This window comes from Macaca thibetana, chromosome 11 (assembly GCF_024542745.1).
Source record: "Macaca thibetana thibetana isolate TM-01 chromosome 11, ASM2454274v1, whole genome shotgun sequence".
NCBI lineage: Eukaryota > Metazoa > Chordata > Mammalia > Primates > Cercopithecidae > Macaca > Macaca thibetana.
Genome location: NC_065588.1, coordinates 58,352,484 through 58,372,339, shown reverse-complemented (window position 1 = coordinate 58,372,339; position 19,856 = coordinate 58,352,484). Strand labels below are relative to the sequence as shown.

General features: G+C 35.4%; 1 protein-coding gene across 3 annotated transcripts in view; it reads left to right on the top strand.

Moving 5' to 3' along the window:
* Positions 1 to 19,856, top strand: part of TAFA2 (TAFA chemokine like family member 2) — a 502,254-nt gene that overhangs the window by 226,382 nt on the left and 256,016 nt on the right. The window contains exon 1 of one of the 3 annotated variants that reach the window (XM_050748433.1): positions 2,137 to 2,321. The exons of the other annotated variants lie outside the window; for them this stretch is intronic. The gene's annotated coding sequence lies outside the window, so the exon portion shown is untranslated. Of the gene's footprint in view, positions 1 to 2,136; positions 2,322 to 19,856 lie in introns of those variants that run through there. 3 annotated transcript variants of the gene reach the window in all.

Sequence of the window (19,856 nt, the reverse complement as noted above, 5' to 3'; positions counted from 1 at the left end):
ACACACACGTATTATTGAGCCTTAGAAAGGATATCCTGTTATTTGTGACAAAATGGGTGACCCTGAAAGACAGGTTACTGAAATAAGCCAGATACAGAACACAGAAAGTAAAATACTGCATGATTTCATGTATATATGGAATCTAAAAAAAGTAGAATACATACAGAGAGTAGAATGGTAGTTACCAGAGGTTGGGTGGAGGTGAGGGAAGAAGTGGAATGGAGAAAGGTAGGTCAAAGGGTACAAAGTTGCAGTTATATCTTATATCAGATGAGTATGTCTAGATATCAAATGTATAGCATGAAGACTACATATTAGTTAATAATATTGTATTGTATACTTGAAATTTGCTAAGAGTAGACTTAATGTGCTATTAACACAAAAAGTAACTATGTAAGATGATTATATGTTAATTAGCTGGACTGTAGCAATCATTTCACTATGTATATGTGTATGGAAACATCACTTTGTGCACCTTAGATATACACAGTGTAAAAAAAATCTGTTGGTTCATCTGGCTTCTACCCAGAGATTTCCAGTTGTAACAACTACTAAATCCTCCCAAAGTAATTGGCTAAATGGATGTTTCCCACTAGCTTTGTCATATACTGTCAATTGGCAGGGCATGCCTAGCTGATACTTCGATGAACTCACCCTAGGAGATTGAGATGTAAGAGGCTTTTTACCAGGCAGTCAATTAACAAAAGTTGAAAAAGACCTTATTCTTCCCCCTCCTTTGTGTAGCACACAGGTTTTTCTACCAAAGGAAACTGCATTGATTAATAATTTAAATAGTAGTATCCCTACGAGTCTATAATCACGTGTGCTGCGGAGACTGGATTACATTATGCCTTGAGCATTGTACAAAAGCTCAGCTGCTCCTGGTGGCACTGCTGCTGCAACAGTGTGAATTGCACTTTTAATTTGTCTTCCCATCTGACAGACATCTAATTATACTTTATAAAATCTGTTTTAAATGATACTTAAACCTTCCACTGAAATATATTTACATGAAAGTGAACATTTAATAAACACTTAAAAGTTATAGCATCAAATCATCTTAATTCAACCACCCCTTCTGTTGCATTTGAAACATAATATACACTTTATTCATGCTGAGCTAATTTTCAACAGGACCGAAGAATGGCCAGAAACTACTGATTAGAATTGGAATTAGGGATAAGAGATGACCTTTTCTTGCTTCAAAATTATTCCATCATTTAATCTACATACTTTGAGTATTTGGAAAACCTTTTCTATCAGTAAAATTCTTTCTCTTTAAATTTTCTTAAACTTATACATTCGGCAAAAGTGATGAATAGAACAGGAATATATTATATAGAGATTGAAAGATTCAATTATACCTCTCTAAATGACAACAGGTTATATTTCTTCTTTTTGTCTTGCTTAGGCTTGTTCTGTCTCTGTCCTAATTTTCAATATTGTAGTTAACACAATAGCTGGTCTGCTTAACATAATACACATACATAATACACACTTTACATAACATAATACACATTCTTGTTCCTTCTTTGTTTGGAGAGTTTTAATAAGAATTTTTATTGCATCAATGAAGTTATTTTTCCAGACATCTAATGGTTTTAATAAGTATTACAAACCATTTTCTGGCTTAAAGCACTGGTTCTCAAACTTGGCTGCATTTTGGAACTTTAAAGAACAACAGTGGTTGGCTCCCTTCTCACTTCCCCAAGGATTACAATTTGGGTGTAGCCAAGGTCTGGGGATTTTTAGAACTTCCCAGGCGGTTCTGATACGTAGCTAAGTCAGACCTGCTGCTCTCAAAGGCTAATCAGGTTTCCTTTAAGGAATCCTATCTTAACACAGTGGTTTCCAGCTTATATGGATGTTGGACTCACCTGGGGAGCTTCAAAAAAATAACAAGGTCTTTGCCTCACCCTAGGAGATTAAGATGTAATTGTTCTGGGTGATATCTTGGGATTTGAAATTCTTAAAAGATCCCACTTGATTCTACTAATAATGTGAAGACAAATTTGGGAACTACTGTGTTAATCTATAATTAAAAAATAATCTAAATAATATTTTCCAAGGAAATCAGAACTTACATATGTTTGCAACATGTATCCTTGGGGGATACGTACTTGATTAAAATATGATATGAAATGCTTTTTTCAGCAGGACTGTTCACATTGCATAAATGAGAGGATTAAGGGCACTTGGAGCTCTTATCTTACAACATTTGTACAGTGCACTTTTAATTTGCATTCACAGGTATACTCCTGGGTAGAAGAAATAGACCCAAATGACCTTTACTGAGAGTGCCTATAATCTATTTTTGACAGGTATATAAAAACATGCATTTACTTTAATGGGAGTTATGTGTTTGAAAAGGAAAAACATACTGTTCTTTTGTATAATTCACAGGAATATCTTTTTCTCGGGTGCTAATATAGTAAGTGTTCTATTTTTCTGGTACTAGCATTTGGATAGGGTATGTAGGTAGGTGGGAAAATCATTTCTGAAGTATGAGTTACTCAATTTAGATCACCAGTTTTTGTGGTGCAAAATGAGTGTTCTGCTTTCTAATCATCGGTTCGAACTATCCGTAATCCGCTTGACCCCAGTTTGATGTTACCTCTCACTTTTCCTGAGATATCTTTTGTATGCTTCTTTTCCCTTAGTGGATCATCCCATTGCCCCGTCTCTTTCCCCCAGATGACTTACTGTTGCCAATAATCATCATTTCCAATGGCCAGTTTGTCCATAGGTACAAGTTATTTGATCTTTTAAAAAAGTCATGCTACTTGTGGTTCTCTTTCCAGTATAGATTCTTCATTCTGCCCAGTTATTTACTCAGTCATTTCCCCATTTCTAGCCTTCTTAAGTTACCCAGTCCTAATTCCTCTATACCATGTATATCATCAGTCAGGGTTTGGCCAAGAAAACAGAACTCACTTTGTGAATTCCAGATGTGAAGATTTTAATGCAAGGGCTTAGGGCTCATACAACTTTGGAAAGGTCGAGAGAGTGAAGTTATCACCACTTGGTTGTATCTCCTAAGGAAACTAATTTGGGATCTTCCCTTCTCAACTTTTCCTTTTCTATAGGTAGTACTGATGCCTAGCCCGGCTACCTGGATCATTATTGAATATAACTTCTGTTTCTCTATTAAGTTCTCTTACCATAAGAGCAATAACAAGACTTTGTGTGGATTCAAGAGTATTGTATAATTTACCACTTTCTCTCTGCCTGTCTTATTTCTATTATTCAAGACCCAGATAGCATTTCCATTTTCTTTCCAAGAAGTCTTCCTTCGTCACCGTTTCTTGTGTGATTTTCAAATGAGCATTCTATATCCATTGTCTCTGTGTCTTTGATTTCCACTCACTTCTTATTCTTCCCTGCTTTCCATACCCTCCCAGCTTCCTTCCATTTCTTCTAAGTTCAATAATGATCTTTTGCTCTATCTCATAACTTTTTTCTCAGTCTTCATTGTTTAGAACTAATGAGTCATAAGACATTATGGATTACCCTCTCCTGTTTTAAATTCATGAAATACAGATAGTCCAGAAGAAGTATTCTTTAGCCTTCTAGGTTCTTTTTCTGTATAGAATTAATCTTTGAGGATCAGTTTTTTTTTTTCATTTCTTAAAATGCTTTTCAAATTTTTCTTTACCACTGTCTATGTGACCATTCTAGTCTAGGTGTCCATGATGATTCTTGCACTAGCTTTTAAACTGGTGACTCTTGTTTCTATAATTACTTCTCGGTGATTATTTCTTGGTCTTTAATGCATGTTTGTTAACTAGTCAATTATCTAAAAATGGTTCTTCTGTTATGTCATTTTCTGGCAGAAGAACATAGTTTATGTTATTACCAAACTCCTTTGACTGTTGTAAAAACCTTCCAAATTGGGGTTTGATGTGCCATTTAATTCTTAACATTATAACTTCTGAAGAAAAAAATTCTTTTGGCCAAAATGATTCATTTCTTATATCCCAGATGTGTTATCTCTGCTTTGTTTATTTAAATCTTATTTATCCTTTACAGCCAGTTTTATTCTTAACATATTTAACAATTATAACTTCCAACATGGTATTTTTTCTTTTGTGGCCATTATTTCTAACAAGTCCAATATTTGGGGAACCAAAAAAAATCAGATATGAATTTTACTAAGAAAATTAGATCTTTGTTAACAAATTTTACCCTGTGCAATTTTAGCCATTATCTGTTGTATTCTGATTTGATAATGTCTACCAGTAATCTCCATTATCAATTAGCTAATTATTTTTTTGATTTCTTAGTTATTTTTTATGCTTAGTGTCAGGAATAAATAACAAGAATATTTTATTCAATTTATATATTTTAAAGAATGAAGACATGAATTTGGTATACAACTGGGTCAAAGTGGCAGGGTAAAAATATTCTCAGAGTTGAAATGGCAGGGTCCAAACTTCTGCTTTGAGTCTAGGCCTCTTATACCATATTTCCTTTCTCATCCTTTCTCTGACTATGTAGCTTAATTTGCCTTTTGCTTTAGCCACATTAGATCTCTTGACATTCTCCAAAAATGTTGCAACTTTCTTTTTTGCATATCTCTGCCTTTATTCTTACAGTTTCCTCTGTGTGGAATATTCTTTTGTCGTCATCTTTGCCTTGTGAATTTGTACTCTTCTACAAGGCCGAGTTCAAATGTGTATTGAGTTCTATGATCCTTCAATCTTAGTGAATATCTCTTTCCTTTGTATTATTATATCATTATTTTCGTACTTTAAAAAATGTATTTATCACATGTGTCACACATGTTTTCTCTATTAGACTATAGTTCACTGGAGATCAGATATATGTTGTCATTTATTTTTTACTCAGTACTAGTAGGTCTTTCATTAGAGATATTTAATGGATGCGTACCTCTTATGCATTGCCCTCTTACACAATGAGGCAAATAAGATTTAGGTACTCAGACGAAGTCCTGTATTTTTATTTTTTCAGGCCCTATATTTTAAAAATAGTCTAATATTTTAAAATAGTTTAATGGTCAGAAGCTGAGTCAGGATTCTTTTTAGTTATTTAATATGTCTCCAGACTTAGCCTGTGTTCAAGTGTTGCTTTTTCGTCTTCTTTACAGAGTCTCACTAATGAATAATAGTCTTCAAGGATAGGAGAAAAAAACTTTAAAGTAGATTATTAAAACAATTTTTTAACCTTAAAATTAGCTAGAAAATGAATACATTTGTTTCTTAATCATAATAAATGTTTATTGTTCAGTCATAAAGCATTTATTGATTACTTATGGTGGCGTTATTGTGCTAGTAACATTAGAGTGCTCCAATGTCATAACAATATTTCTGACTTGAAGAACTTACAATGTATTTGAAAGGGAAAAATGGAACACTTGGTCAGTGTTTCCTGTGTGATAATCATTTATTTTGTATTTCATATACATTATTGCATTTAATAATCACAATCATTATTTTATTGGTGAAGAAGTGTGACTCAAAGTGATCAGCAAATGCCTTCAGCATAACCCAGCTTATGAGAGGCCGAGAAAGAATGTGAAATCAGTCCGTTTTACATGTTTGTAAAGCCAACACTCTGATTCTACCTTTATTAGAGACGATATCGTCTGTGGCAAAGTAAGAGTTCATAGAGTCATGAACTCTGGGACAACTTTCTACTTATCTTCTCTATTAGTTTCCTAATGTGATTGATTGGAATAATAATCCTCATATCAACTCAACTGAATAGCATTGTTTCAATGATTGACTAAGATCATGTGTGAAAAATGATTAGCACAGTGACTAGAACAGAGTAAGCTGTCAAGAAATGGAAACTATTGTTATTGTTATTACTTAATCATAATACCCCTGAAAATATAGACAAGCAAAGCAGACCTGAATGTGTTCAAACAAACACAACAAGCCCAAAATGCTGAATGTGGGGCTTGAAACAATGTTGCTGAGATTGAGGCTTATGTGTATGTCTCATGTTTTTGTATAATACTTTGAAATGATTAAGCATATTTAATGTGCATTCTTAAGTACAATGTAGGGACCTGAAGCCTGGGCTTATTATACTATAATTCATATGTAGAGTACTAGTGGAACTCCAAGAAAATGCTGTTCAGCTTTTCTCAGCTTGGAGAATGATTGAGAATACTGACAGGGTTTCAATGGAAGTGCTTATAGAGTGGTATGGAAGATACGCTATGTAGGTAAAATAGCATGACAAAAGGCCCAGAAATAGGAATAACCAGGTTGTATACAGAAAAAGAAAATAAGGTCAGACCAGCAGAAATGAAGTTTTTGAAATTTCATTTTCTAACTATCTCACCATTTCTACTGCCATCTAGAAGAGCATCTAATATCAGAAGGGATCAGGGAACATATTTTCAACCAGTTTTTAAATGATAGTAAAATGTGGTGATGTGTGTTAAATAATGAATACCCATTGAACCAACAAGAAGAACTCATTAGGAAAGGTTGACCACCATAACATTACCAGGCCTGGGCCAAGATTACAGAATGTGGGACTGCAAACCTGCTTATGTGCTTCCTCGCTTGTGTGTCTGTCCTATCTGGACTAACTCTAATCTTTATTGGAGCATGGATGATAATGGTGAATAGATCAACTTTATAATTTTTCCCCATTCATTTTATGCAAAAGCAGGAATTTCACAAATTTCAACTTATCAGTCTGTTTTCTTCTGATTTCCTGTATCAGTCCTCCTGCCACTATACTTGGTTGATTTTCAAATTCAGAACGGAAATATTTGGTATTCTAAAAATGGATGCTTCTTTGAACGTTATTTTGTATGGTTCAAGGAGTCAGTTCAACTTTCACTTCAATTTCCAGCACCTTGCATTATTATAGATTGAATGAACAGTGCCAGCCTGCCAGTGCATTTTGATATAATACACGTGTTATGTGGATGTGTTTTATTCAAATGGACAAATGGATAGGACAAACAATGGGAGTGTAACATGTTCTTTAGAATCAAATCATTTCACTAGATGCATGATGAATGGCTATGAGATTCTCTTTAACTTACCCATTACATTTATATTCTTGCATGTAAGGACTTTGACCTTGCTCTGCTGTAGAATCTCTATGGAACCAGGATGATTCCCAGCCTCTGTCATTTTTTGGGAGCAAGCCAAGTCTTTAGGTTCCTCTCTGCAACCCCACCGAGCCTAGCATAGTGCTTACATTTAGCAGGTGATTAATCAGTATCTCTTGGTTGAATTAATTTTTGCCTGGTTACAGAAAAGTACAAGTCAAAGAATACGCACATGGAAAAAGATGCACTCAAATGTCACCTCTGCGCTGAAGCCTGACCCACAAGCAAAGATCAGAACCCCCTGTGATACAGTCTCTCTGCATTTCTTACCTTTAATTTAGAGCAATTAAAAATTTGTTTGTAATATACATGTATTTTGCCCCAGGTCAACATGGATATTATTCTACACATCTACTGCTCTTATATAAACTTACTTAACACAATAGCGTATACACATAGAAAAAGATACACATAGAAAAGTGACCATTTCATTGACTGGCAAAACACAAGGAATTTCACAATTATTCATGAAATCTCCCACAGTGTTGTAAATGTGTCCATAGTTTGAAATACCTCAAAATAAGAAAGAAAGAAGAGAGAATTTGTATTAGCATAGCTGCAAGCGAGAGCAAAACACTCAATCTCCTTGAGATGGAATTACATCATGTAATGCACATCTGCTTTTTTCAGATGCTGCTGAGCTTAGCTCTTTTTCAATTTAATTGCATAAGTATTTATTGAACATTACTATTTGCCCAGCCACAGACTTGATGACATGGATGATTTAAAAGATGATTAATAACACCTCATACCCATGAGAATAAAAACAACAATAACAGAATATAATGAGTGTTGGTGAACGGTGTGGTTTGAATATGTCCTCTTCAAAATACAGATGTTTAAACTTAATGCTCAATGTGGTGATATTAAGAGATGGGGTCTTTAAGCCATGATTAGGCCATAAAGGCCCTCCCTGATGAATGGAATCAGAGCCCTTATAAAAGAAGTCCCCCGAAGCCTCAGCCCTCTTGCTTTTCCACCAGTGTTCCTTTCTCTGGGACGTGCAGCAGCAGGGTGCCATCTTCGAAGTGGAGAGCAGCCCTTACCAAACAACCAAACTTGCCAATGCCTTGATCTTAGACTTTTTAGCCTCCAGAACTGTGAGAAATAAATGTCTGTTCTTTATAAACTATCCAGTCTCAGCTATATTTTTTTATAGCAGCACAAAACGCCGAGGACAGTGAGGATAAGGAGACATTGGAACACTTGTACCCTGTAGATGGGAAAGTAAACGGTACAGCCACTGTGGAAAATAGTATGGCAGTTCCTCAAAAAATTGGAAGAAGGGTCTTGAAGACATATTTATACCTCCACATTCACAGCAATTTGTTTAAAATACCCTAAAGGTGGAAACAACTCAAATGTCCATCAATGGAATGCAGGGTTCAATTTTTTTTTCAGAAATTTCTAGGTACATTATAGATTTTTTTTAGCCTTTAACCCAAAGACAGATGTTTACTAAATGCAATTGAGTGTATTTCTGATTAGGAGATTCAGAGGCTGCACAATGCCATGCCATTCTCAGCTTCCCAGAGTTGGGACCACTGATTTGTTTGCAACCTCAGTCTTGTTCCTGGTTTACAAGTGTCATTTATGACTAGTCAAGTAGCAGTAATTATGTGATATTGTCAAAGTACTGTTGGAACTAGTCCACTCCTGCTAATTAGACTTCTTACTTGTTACTGCTGAAATTCAGTCCCCTCCCAGAGTCTAGTGTTTAAAATGAACTTGCTGGCTTGCTTTTTGATTGAGTCCTTGCTTGGTTCTTCACCTACCACATCACTTTTCTTTCAGGACAGGGACCCAATCTTGCCAGTTCCCATCTCCCAAGTGACTGCATATTTGCACAGATTCTTAAGTATGATATTTCCCCAAATATTTCGTGCTCTGCTAATCTCTTAGCCTATGAGGTTGCTATAACAAAATATCATGGCTGGGTAGCTTATAAACAGTAGAAGTTTATTTTTCACAGTCATGGAGGCTGAGAAGTCCAAGATTGAGACACTGGCAGGTTTGGTTGTCTGGTGAGCACTCACATTCTGGTTCATAGATGAGGCTTTTAGCTGTGTCCTCACATAGTGAAAAGGGCAAACAAGTTCCTCTGGGCCTTTTTTATAAGGGCACTAATCCCCTCCATGAGGACTCTACCCTTGTGATCTAATCACCTCTCAAAGGCCCCCCCTTTCTAATATCATTACCTTGGGGGTTAGGATATAAATTTCTAAGGACTCACAAACATACATTTCATAGAAGCTAACCTTTTGGAATTGGGGGATACATTGATAATTGACCTTTGAACGTCTATTCTAACTTCTTGATGGGATCCTAAAAAATATGTAAATCATGTGGTAACTGGTAAAGGAGGCATAGATTACTTTCCAATACAAACCAAATTGCAATGAATATCATGATAGCAGTGTGTAAATAAATAATTATTTAGTTACATTAAAAAAAGTTATTGGGGGATAGTGGGAAGAAATTAGAAAAGGCTTCACATAGCAAGTTCACATGTCTTTTGGACTGGGTCCTGAAGGATGAATAGAATTTTAACATGTGGAGAAAAGAGGTGGTAGAGGAAGAAAAATATGGCAGAAAGAACAAAATTAATAATACCTCACACTGTGCCCTATAGTCAGAGCTCTTTAAGTATTTATTTAATGAATGGATGGATGAATGAAGAAAAGTATGGGGTGAGGAAAAGGGAGGAATCAAAGATGATTTAATGTTGCCTGCTTGGCTGAGTATGTCGTAATGTCAAATTGAGGGAGCCTGCGGCAGGGGCAACTTGAGCAGGGTAGGGGAAGGGAGGGTCATTTGGCATATGGTGAATTTGAAGTGCTTGGAACATTAAGTATAGGTCAGAACATTCTGACAGCCTTACTCAGATAGCAGGTCATGGAGGGGAGATTTCTCACAGAGTAAAGACAGAAGAAGGGAGATAATTCAGGAGACTTTTATAAAAATCTAGGTTAAAACAATAGTCTAAATTAAGATATTGGGAATATATCATGAAGAAGGAGTGATATCATTTTCTAATAAAGAATTTCCTGTTCACTCTGATGATAGTTTCTTTTGCTGTGTAGAAACTCTTTAGTTTAATTGGATCCCCTTTGTCAATTTTGGCTTTTGCTGACATTTCTTTTTGTGTTTTAGTCGTGAAGTCTTTGCCCATGCCTATGTCCTGAATGGTATTGCCTAGGTTTTCTTCTAGGGGTTTTATGGTTGTAGGTCTTACGTTTAAGTCTTTAAACCATCTTGAGTTAATTTTTGTATAAGGTGTCAGGAAGGGGTCCAGTTTTAGTTTTCTGCATATGGCTAGCCAGTTTTCCCAACACCATTGATTAAATAGGGAATCCTTTCCCCATTGCTTTTTTTTTTTTTTTTTGTCAGGTTTGTCAAAGGTCAGATGGTTGTAGATGTGTGGCATTATTTCTGAAGCCTCTGTTCTGTTCCATTAATCTGGATCTCTGTTTTGGTACCAGTACCATGTTGTTTTGGTTACTGTAGCCTTGTAGTATAGTTTGGAGTCAGGTAGCATGATGCCTCCAGCTTTGCTCTTTTTGGTTAGGATTGTCTTGGCTATATGGGCTCTTTTTTGGTTCCATATGAAATTTAAAGTAGTTTTTTCTAATTATGTGAAGAAAGTCAATGGTAGCTTGATGGGGAGAGCATTGAATCTATAAATTACTTTGGGCAGTATGGCAACCTACAGAATGGGAGAAAACTTTTGCAATCCATCTGACAAAGGGCTAATATCCAGAATGTATGAAGAACTTAAACAAATTTACAAAAAAACCCCCAAACAACCCCATTAAAAAGTGGGTGAAGGATATGAACAGACACGTCTCAAAAGAAGACATTTATGCAGCCAACAAACATGAAAAAAAGTTCATCATCTCTGGCCATTAGAGAAATGCAAATCAAAATCACAATGAGATACCATCTAATGCTAGTTAGAATGGTGATCATTAAAAAGTCAGGAAACAACAGCTGCTGGAGAGGATGTGGCGAGATAGGAATGCTTTTCAACCATTGTGGAAGGCAGTGTGGCAATTCCTCCAGGATCTAGAACCAGAAATAACAGTTGACCCAGCAATCCTATTACTGGGTATATACTCAAAGGATTATAAATCATTCTACTATAAAGTACACATATGTTTACTGCAGCACTGTTCACAATAGCAAAGTCTTGGAACCAATCCAAATGCTCATCAATGATAGACTAGATAAAGAAAATGTGGCACACATACACCACAGAATACTATGCAGCCATAAGAAAGGATGAGTTCATGTCCTTTGCAGAGACGTGGATGAAGCTGGAAACCATCATTCTCGGCAAACTAAGACAGGAACAGAAAAGCAAACACTGCATGTTCTCACTCATAAGTGAGAGTTGGCCAATGAGAACACATCGACACAGGGAGGAGAATATCATACACTGGGGCCTGTTGGGCGGTGGGAGGCTAGGGGAGGGATAGCATTAGGAGAAATACCTAATGTAGATGATGGGTTGATAGGTGCAGCAAACCACCATGGCATGCGTATATCTATGTAACAAGTCTGTGCATTCTGCACATGTACCCCAGAACTTAAAGTATAATAATAAAAAAAAACTTAATACAGATGAGATCAGGAACATATGTATATAATTACATAAGTCATGCATGTTTTACATGAGCATAGAAAGAAATGTAAAAAGATCTGCACAAAATTGATGTTTCATATACTCTGTTTCTTGGCTTTGAAAAAATGATGTTCTCATTTTCAAATTTGAAAAGAAAACTTCAATAAAATGTGTATATGTTTTAAAAAAAGAATTTCCATGAGGATATAATCTAAAAACAATGAAACCTGAATATAGACTGCAGGTATTAATGACAAAAACTTAAGCGAAAACCAAATAAGCAACAAGAAACATCCATGATTCTGGTCCTCATCCACTATGATTCTATTTTTCAGAATTATAAGGTTGGTTATTTAGTTACATGCTTTTGAGCACCATGGAGAGTAGATAGAGTATAACTGGAAGGAAAAGATGATGAGAACCAGCCTTTAATGTATAAAATAAAAAGTATTTAAAGAAGACAACTTGTTTTACTTGAGTTCTGCTTTGAACTGAAGCTGAGAAGCTGACACTTAAATAAATTACTTTTCAGGGATTTAGGTTAAAATATGAGAATAAACAGGAATTCCTAGAAGTACTATATTAAATACAAGGCACATAATCTTTAACAATGAGCAATGAATGAATAAATAAATATGGTGTTTGGTTGGCCTTAATGTAAACCAATACACATAGTGAAAGTATTGTTGTAAATCAAGTATTTACTATAAGCGAAGTTCAAATTATTCAATTCTAGTGAAAGGAAAAACCAAGTTTTCTGATGATTAGAGGAAATAAGTACATGTTCTGAAATAAAAATGAAGTTAAATGCTATATCCTGTTTGTGGAGAAAGTATTAGATCTGCCTATCTCAAGTAGACAACAAGAAAGAACCAAATGAATTTTGGGAATCTTGCTAAACAAACCATTTGATGATATAGGAGATTGAAACAAATGTGGAAAGGATGTTATCCTCCAGAAAAACAAACAAACAAAATTTAATAAAGATGGGATCGGGAACATATGTATATAATTACATAAGTCATGCAGGTTTTACAAACAAACACAACAACCAATTACATGGAGAACTTGAAATATTATTGCCCTACTACCTAGAGAAGGAGTAAAAGGAACAGCTTCAGGACTGGAGTTATAGGATCTGTTGTGAATTCCTGTTTGGCTATTTGGTTTTTCTGTGACCTTGGATGAGGTACTTATCTTCTTTAAGGTATACCTTCTTAACCTTAGAATAAGGGGAGAAAGGTGCTGCCTTATAGACGTTAAATTTATATAAAAATACTATAGAATGTGAGGCATTATTTCAAGAAAGAAACTCCCAGATAACAAAAGTGAAGGTTTAACTCTAGAATACATTCTTGATTAGAAACCACATAATTTAAACTTCAAAAATGACCACTGTTATGGAATTTTAAGACTTGGGTATATAGTACCTATCCACGTAAAAATTATAGACTTAAGTTGATAGTTGATATAGTTTAGGTTTGTGTCCCCTCCCAAATCTCATGTCCAAATTGTAATCCCCATTGTTGAAGGAGGGGTTGGGTAGGGGGTGATTGGATCATGGGGGTGGATTTCCCCCTTGGTATTCTTCTGATAGTGAGTGAGTTCTCAGAGATCTGATGATTTACAAGTGTGTAGCACCTCCCCTCTTCTCTCTCTTTCCTCCTTCTCTGGCCATGTAAGATGTGCCTACTTTCCCTTCACCTTCTGCCATGACTGTATGTTTCCTGAGGCCTCACCAGCAAACTTACAATCCTGGCGGAAGGCGATGGGGAAGTAGGCACGTATTCATGTACAGCTTGCAGAACTGAGTCAATTAAGCCTCTTTTCTTTATAAATTACCCAGGCTCGGGTATTTCTTTATAGCAATGCAAGAACAGACTCCTACAATAGCAAATACAGCAAGAAAAAAAAGCTCTATTTTTTTTCTATTTTTCATCAGGTTGTATATGCTTAGGAGATGTTGTAAATGTTTAGTTTATGGCTGAAGCAAAGCAAGTTTGAGAATAGAAGTTTGTTTGTTTGTTTGTTTGTTTTTGGTGAAATAGGACAAAGTGGCCAAACTTTTAAAAAACAGACACAAGGATGATAAAAATGGTAACGTGATTTATTGAATCATACAATTGATTAAATAGCCAAACATGGACTTATAATTGAAGGATGCAATGTATGGTGATGTGGGTAACAGCAATGATTATATGGGATGGGAAACCAAAGGACTAAATTTTAGTTGAATAATCACTCTCTGAGTTACTCATAGTCTGTTTCTTCATTGAGAAATTAGGACAATGGCAAAGCATTTCTCACAGGATAATTTTGAAGACAAAATGAGTCAATATAAACTTAGTAAATAGTTAAACTCTGTGTAGCAAACATATTTAGCACGAAAAATATGTCCAGCAGTGTTAGATATTGGGCACACAATGATAATTAGACATAGTTTGTGTTTTTAAATAACATACAATGTAATGGGTTATTGTGATATCTTGATGCCATTTAATATAGATGTGTGCAGAGTGAACTTGGAGCACAGAAGGACCACTGAACCCAGTGATATTTTCTAGAGAAAGACTTTAAGATAAAAATCATAATATAAAACAGCATATAGATTTTAGTTATTAAGATTTACACCCATAAAATGGTGAATGACAAGAAATTATCAAGATATTTAAATATAAAGTTTAAAATGTGAAATCACAAATAAAAAATCTTAAAAATTAAACTTTAGCACACACACCAGCCATGTTATTCTTTGATAAAAATGTACTGCAAGCCAAGTCCGGTGGTATGCACCTATAGTCCAAGCTACTCAGGACACTGAGGTGGAAGGACTGCTTTGAGCCCAGGTGTTCAAGACTGTAGTATGCTATGATCACGTCTGTGAATAGCCACTGTGCTCCAGCCTGGGCAACACGGTGACACCCATCTCTAAAAAAAATTAAAAAGATCACCTGGACTCGGGAAGGGGAACATCACACACCGGGGCCTATCATGGGGAGGGGGGAGGGGGGATGTCCGGAGCTGCACGCCCGGGCCATAGCGAATAATAATTAACGATTAAAACGCCTGAGCTCTATTCATTTCCACCTTCTACCTCCTCCCTATCTTTGCCTTTTTTCCCCTGTACTAATACCTCGTTAAAGATGGCGCTCTTCCTGCTTCTTCTTCACTCACTTTTCCCGCGCCGGGGAAAATTGTTACTTAATAGCGCAAGCGCAACATGACCTCCGACTGGAGAAACCGAAACTAACCTGGCCACGCCTTCAGCAATGAGATCATTTCCGCCTTAGCCCAACCCCTTCCCTTCCAAGTGTATATAAGGCAGTGCATTACCGCCATTAAACGAGACTTGATCAGAGCACTGTCTTGTCTCCATTTCTCATGTCTCTTGTTCCCCAAATTCCCACCCCCTCCTCCAGGGCCTGCTCTGACTATCCCGCGGGCCGGGATAGGGGGAGGGGGGAGGGATTGCATTGGGAGTTATACCTGATGTAAATGATGAGTTGATGGGTGCTGACGAGTTGATGGGTGCAGCACAGCAACATGGCGCAAGTATACATAGGTAACAAACCTGCACGTTATGCACATGTACCCTAGAACTTAAAGTATAATTAAAAAAAAATTTATAACAAAAAAAAAGTGATGCAGTGGGACTTTTGATAAACTGCTAATATATGCAATCACTGCAAATGTTTAAAAGATAAAGAGATGTTTATTTCAGTCTGTAAAAAATGTGGAAACAGAAATAATATGTAAAATCAGCTAAATTAATCCACATATTTGATATCTCAGAGTAGATGTTCTCACCTCCCCCCTCCAAACAAAAGCATAATGGTTAATGTTAATATTCTGGACATACTTTATGGTCAATTCCAGTGACCATGTTGTTGCTCTGCATCTTTGCTCCTACTCAATAAAGCATATATCTAAGACATTAATAATTGAATAAAAAGAGCTAATAGAATTAATGAGAAAATTTGGTGAGTTGGCCAGATATGAACTACATAAACAAAGGAATCAATAGATTTTCTTTACTCTAGCAAGAAATGTCTACAAACAGTACCTTTATAATAGTGATAAAACTGTAAAATACTTAGAACTAAATTTAAAAAGAAGAGTAGCAGACCTGTACAAAGACCATATGACATCTAATTAAAATATTCAAACAAAATTTGAATAAAGGATTAGGCATAGCATGCTCTTGGGTGAGGGAGGCAATATTATGAAAATATCAACTTTCCCCAAATTAACATATATATTTAATGCCATTTTATTTAGAAAGCCAAGAAATTTTTTAATTGGATGAAGTTATCTGATATTTTACATGGAAAAAAATGTATGAGAACAGTCAATAAAAATGCAAGAAGGATGAATTACAAGGAGGCTTTTAAAAAATATCAGGGCATATAATAAAGCCCCTCTAATCAAGTCATTACAAGAAAAGATGATTAGTAGAAGAGAATATGAAATAAAGACTATGATAAATATAATGAATTCATATTGCTAAATATAGTGGCTGCAATTTATTCTGGAAAAGAATAAAAATGGACCCCATCTTATACCACGTTCAGAAATAAATTTCAGGCAGACTGAAATGTACAAAGAAAAATAAAAATGTGTAAATGACTCAAAAATATGGTGGTTAGAAAATCTCCTTATACTAATAATCCGTTATCTATACAGAAAAAATAATGGGTTTTACTTAATCACTTACCAATTGAAAACCTATGTATGAAAATCCATACCCAAAACAGAGTTGGTAAACACACAGAATATCTAGAAAACACATGTAATAGTGATGGTTAATGTCTATATAAACAAGAAAGTTGGCAAGCACAGGCAAAGAGAAAAATAGACAGATGTTATGAATATGTGACTCACAGAAGAGGAAATACAAATGACCAACAAACAAAGAGATACTTAAATATACATACAGGAAATGCAAATAAAAGTAAAAATGAGATATAACTTTATAAATACTAGAATAGCAGAAATTAAAGACTGGTAGCACAAATTATTGGTAGGAATACAGTGAAAAAGTTACTTATCTATTGTTGATATAAATGGATGCTTTCAAAAAGTCTCTAGAAAAATTTAGAAATGCTGTGTTGTAAATTTATACCATAGAATAAAAAAGCATATACGTATAAGAAAACATTTATTATGGCATTTTTGTTCTGTCAAAAATCAGAAAAGAAAGTATTCATCATTAGGGTATATCCATACTTTGGAATACTAGGCAGCTGTTAAAAAGCAAATGTTAGAGCAATACTGGATATCTTGGAGGGATTGTTATGAGGTATTATTGTGTGAGAAAAATGGAAGATTAATAATTTGGCTCAGTTTTAATAAAACAATGAAAATAAATTCTGTATACATATCTGTACACAATATTTCTGTTCACATTTAGGTCTTTGTATGAGTATAAGAGAAAATATGAGAGGAAACACACCAGGTTGCTAATGTAGGTTAACTGAGGAGTTGGGGTGAGATGCTATTGTAGATGGAGGTTGGAGGAGACAAGCAAAGAATAAGGGTTGTGTCAATGGCTCCACATTTTCATCAGTGTCCTAAGCTCTTTCTATTTGTTCATCATCTTTAGCATGTGGTTTTAATCCCAATGATCACCATAGGGATGCATTGTGTCCAGGAAAGGAATAAGGGAAAGAGGTAGTGCCTGCATCAGAAAGGTGAAAACTTTCTCCAACCTTTCCAGCAGACGTTCTCTTACATGTTTTTGTTCAAAACCATGCAATATGCCTCACTCACCTGCAAGGGAGATAAGGACTTTTAGCTGAGTACAGAGCGGCTGAGTACAGAGCGGCAGACTCTCTCCTTAACCAACTTTCATCAGGCTCCTCTGAACCTCTTCTCTAATGGGCCTTGACCTTGTCCCCAATCCTGTCTTTGGCCTGCTCAGTCCAATCTTAGCAAAAATTCCTGCTAAGTCAGTTCAGCGAGAATTCTCCCACTTTTGATACTTGATTAACCTTGATATCTGATCAAGTTCCTCATCCCCCACCTTTAATTTATGTCCTTGGCCTGACTTCAGAAAGAATCCCTTTACCATTGATGACTCCTCTTGGTGACTTTTCATAGACTGAACCCTTACTCTGAAACTGGGCTACAATCCCCAGCTGTCTTCGCTGTATTCAGAGTTGAGCCCAATCTCTGTCCTATATTGCAATAGTCATGAATAAAGTCTTCTCTACTGTTTTAACAAGTATCAGAAATAATACATCTCATTTACTTCCATGTTCAGGCATAGCATAGTTTTTCTTTGTCTATGGCTATTCTGGACAGAATTAGGGTTCTATTAGCTGAGAAGGAAAAAACGGATGGTTAACGGAGAAGTAACTGTGTCCGTGACACCGAAAATCTCCTTATTCTAAAAGCTAGTCATTGCCATTTGAGAAGCAAATGCTGACACAGGGCATAAATCCTTGTGAGCTCAGAACTTACATTTAACTGCCATCTCTGACAGCAATATACCTGGGAACTCAGTGAAACAAAGCTTGTAAAACTTTCTACCTACATATTTTGTAGGAGTATTGTGAAGTTTTAATTAGCCAATGGTTACAAAGTCATTCGAAGAAATTCACTGCAAGCAGATAGTACTTTGGTAGATAATGTGTGAGTAATTTTACAAAACTTGGATAACTGTCAAGTAATTAAAGGCAAATGCACTGTAGATGCAGTGATGTGAATTCTCTTAGTGTTCATCAGACGTTGACACACCCATTGAAGAAAGAGCAGATCTCATGCTGTTCTGAAATGGTTCTTGAAAAATTCTTATTCCTCTTTTAAAATCACTTTCACCATCTGCTGGTAAAAGAATTGAGAAGGCTGTCTGTGAACTTAGCAATTAAATGTGCTAATACAGTAGCAGGAGAAAATGATTGTCACACCTGTTTTTTTTTTTTTTTTGAACAAAACAAAATTCTGCTACCACCCTCAAACCAAAAAACACCATCTGTTTTTCTGTGAAAACAAAACTTCAGATTTTTAAAAGAAAAACAAACTCAACTACATTTTCAGATATTATTATGTGTAATGAAAATGTAGTCATTTTATAACTCTCTTAATTGTCAGGAAAATTAGGGTCTCTAGGCAAAGAATTATCGAATCAATATTATTGTTCATTTTCTCTCCTATTTTTTGATTTCAAGAAGATGGAGGAGGGGGAGGAACATGGAAGTAAATGAGATGTTTTATTTTACTTCATCAGTGAAATTCTTTATCCACCAACAAAATATAAGGATTATGTATTTTTCTCAAGATGTATTAGCATGTGAAAATCAGCATGTATAAAGCCAATAAAGGAATACATTGCTAAAGAATTCTTTACAAAGAATCCACTAAAATAGAATGCAATAAAATGGAGCTTTTTGACTCTGCTATAGGATACTTGAAAATGTTTAGCAAATATAGAACAAAAATGTTTTTTAAAAATGTAGCTAGTATGCATAAATTGGTGGGAAACTGGCATCTAGCTTTCTGATCACTGTTATTCATGTGTTATTGACTGTCACTTAAATCTCATGCTTTTATCTTACAGCGGAATTATAATTGAGCCTAAATTTTAAAATTTGTACATATGATTGAGATATTAAAGTTTTAAAATCACTAAGATTATATTATAACACTTGAGACATTATGAGAGCTTCCTGGCCTCCCAAAAATTGTTACAAATAAAATCACCCTATGTACTTAACTTGTGGTTGAGTCATATCTTTCACTGTTATGTTCATTGTGAAAACCATGTACATTAAATTAAGAAATTTGTGAGATTCATGGAGTTCTAGTTTTGCAGTGTTTTTTTGTTTTTTTAAAAAACATACCCCTCCTTGTGACTGGGGTTCTTACTCAGACTTAATTTTTAAAATTAATATACTTTTTTTTTTTTTTTTTTTTTTTTGATACAGAGTCTTGCTCTGTCACCAGGTTGGAGTGTAGTGGTGCGATCTTGGCTCACTACAACCTCCACCTCTGGGGTTCAAGTGATTTTCCTGTCAGCCTCCCGAGTAGCTGGGTCTACAGGTACACGCCATCATGCCTAGCTAATTTTCGTATTTTTAATAGAGACGGGGTTTCACTATGTTGGCCAGGATGGTCTCAATCTCTTGACCTCGT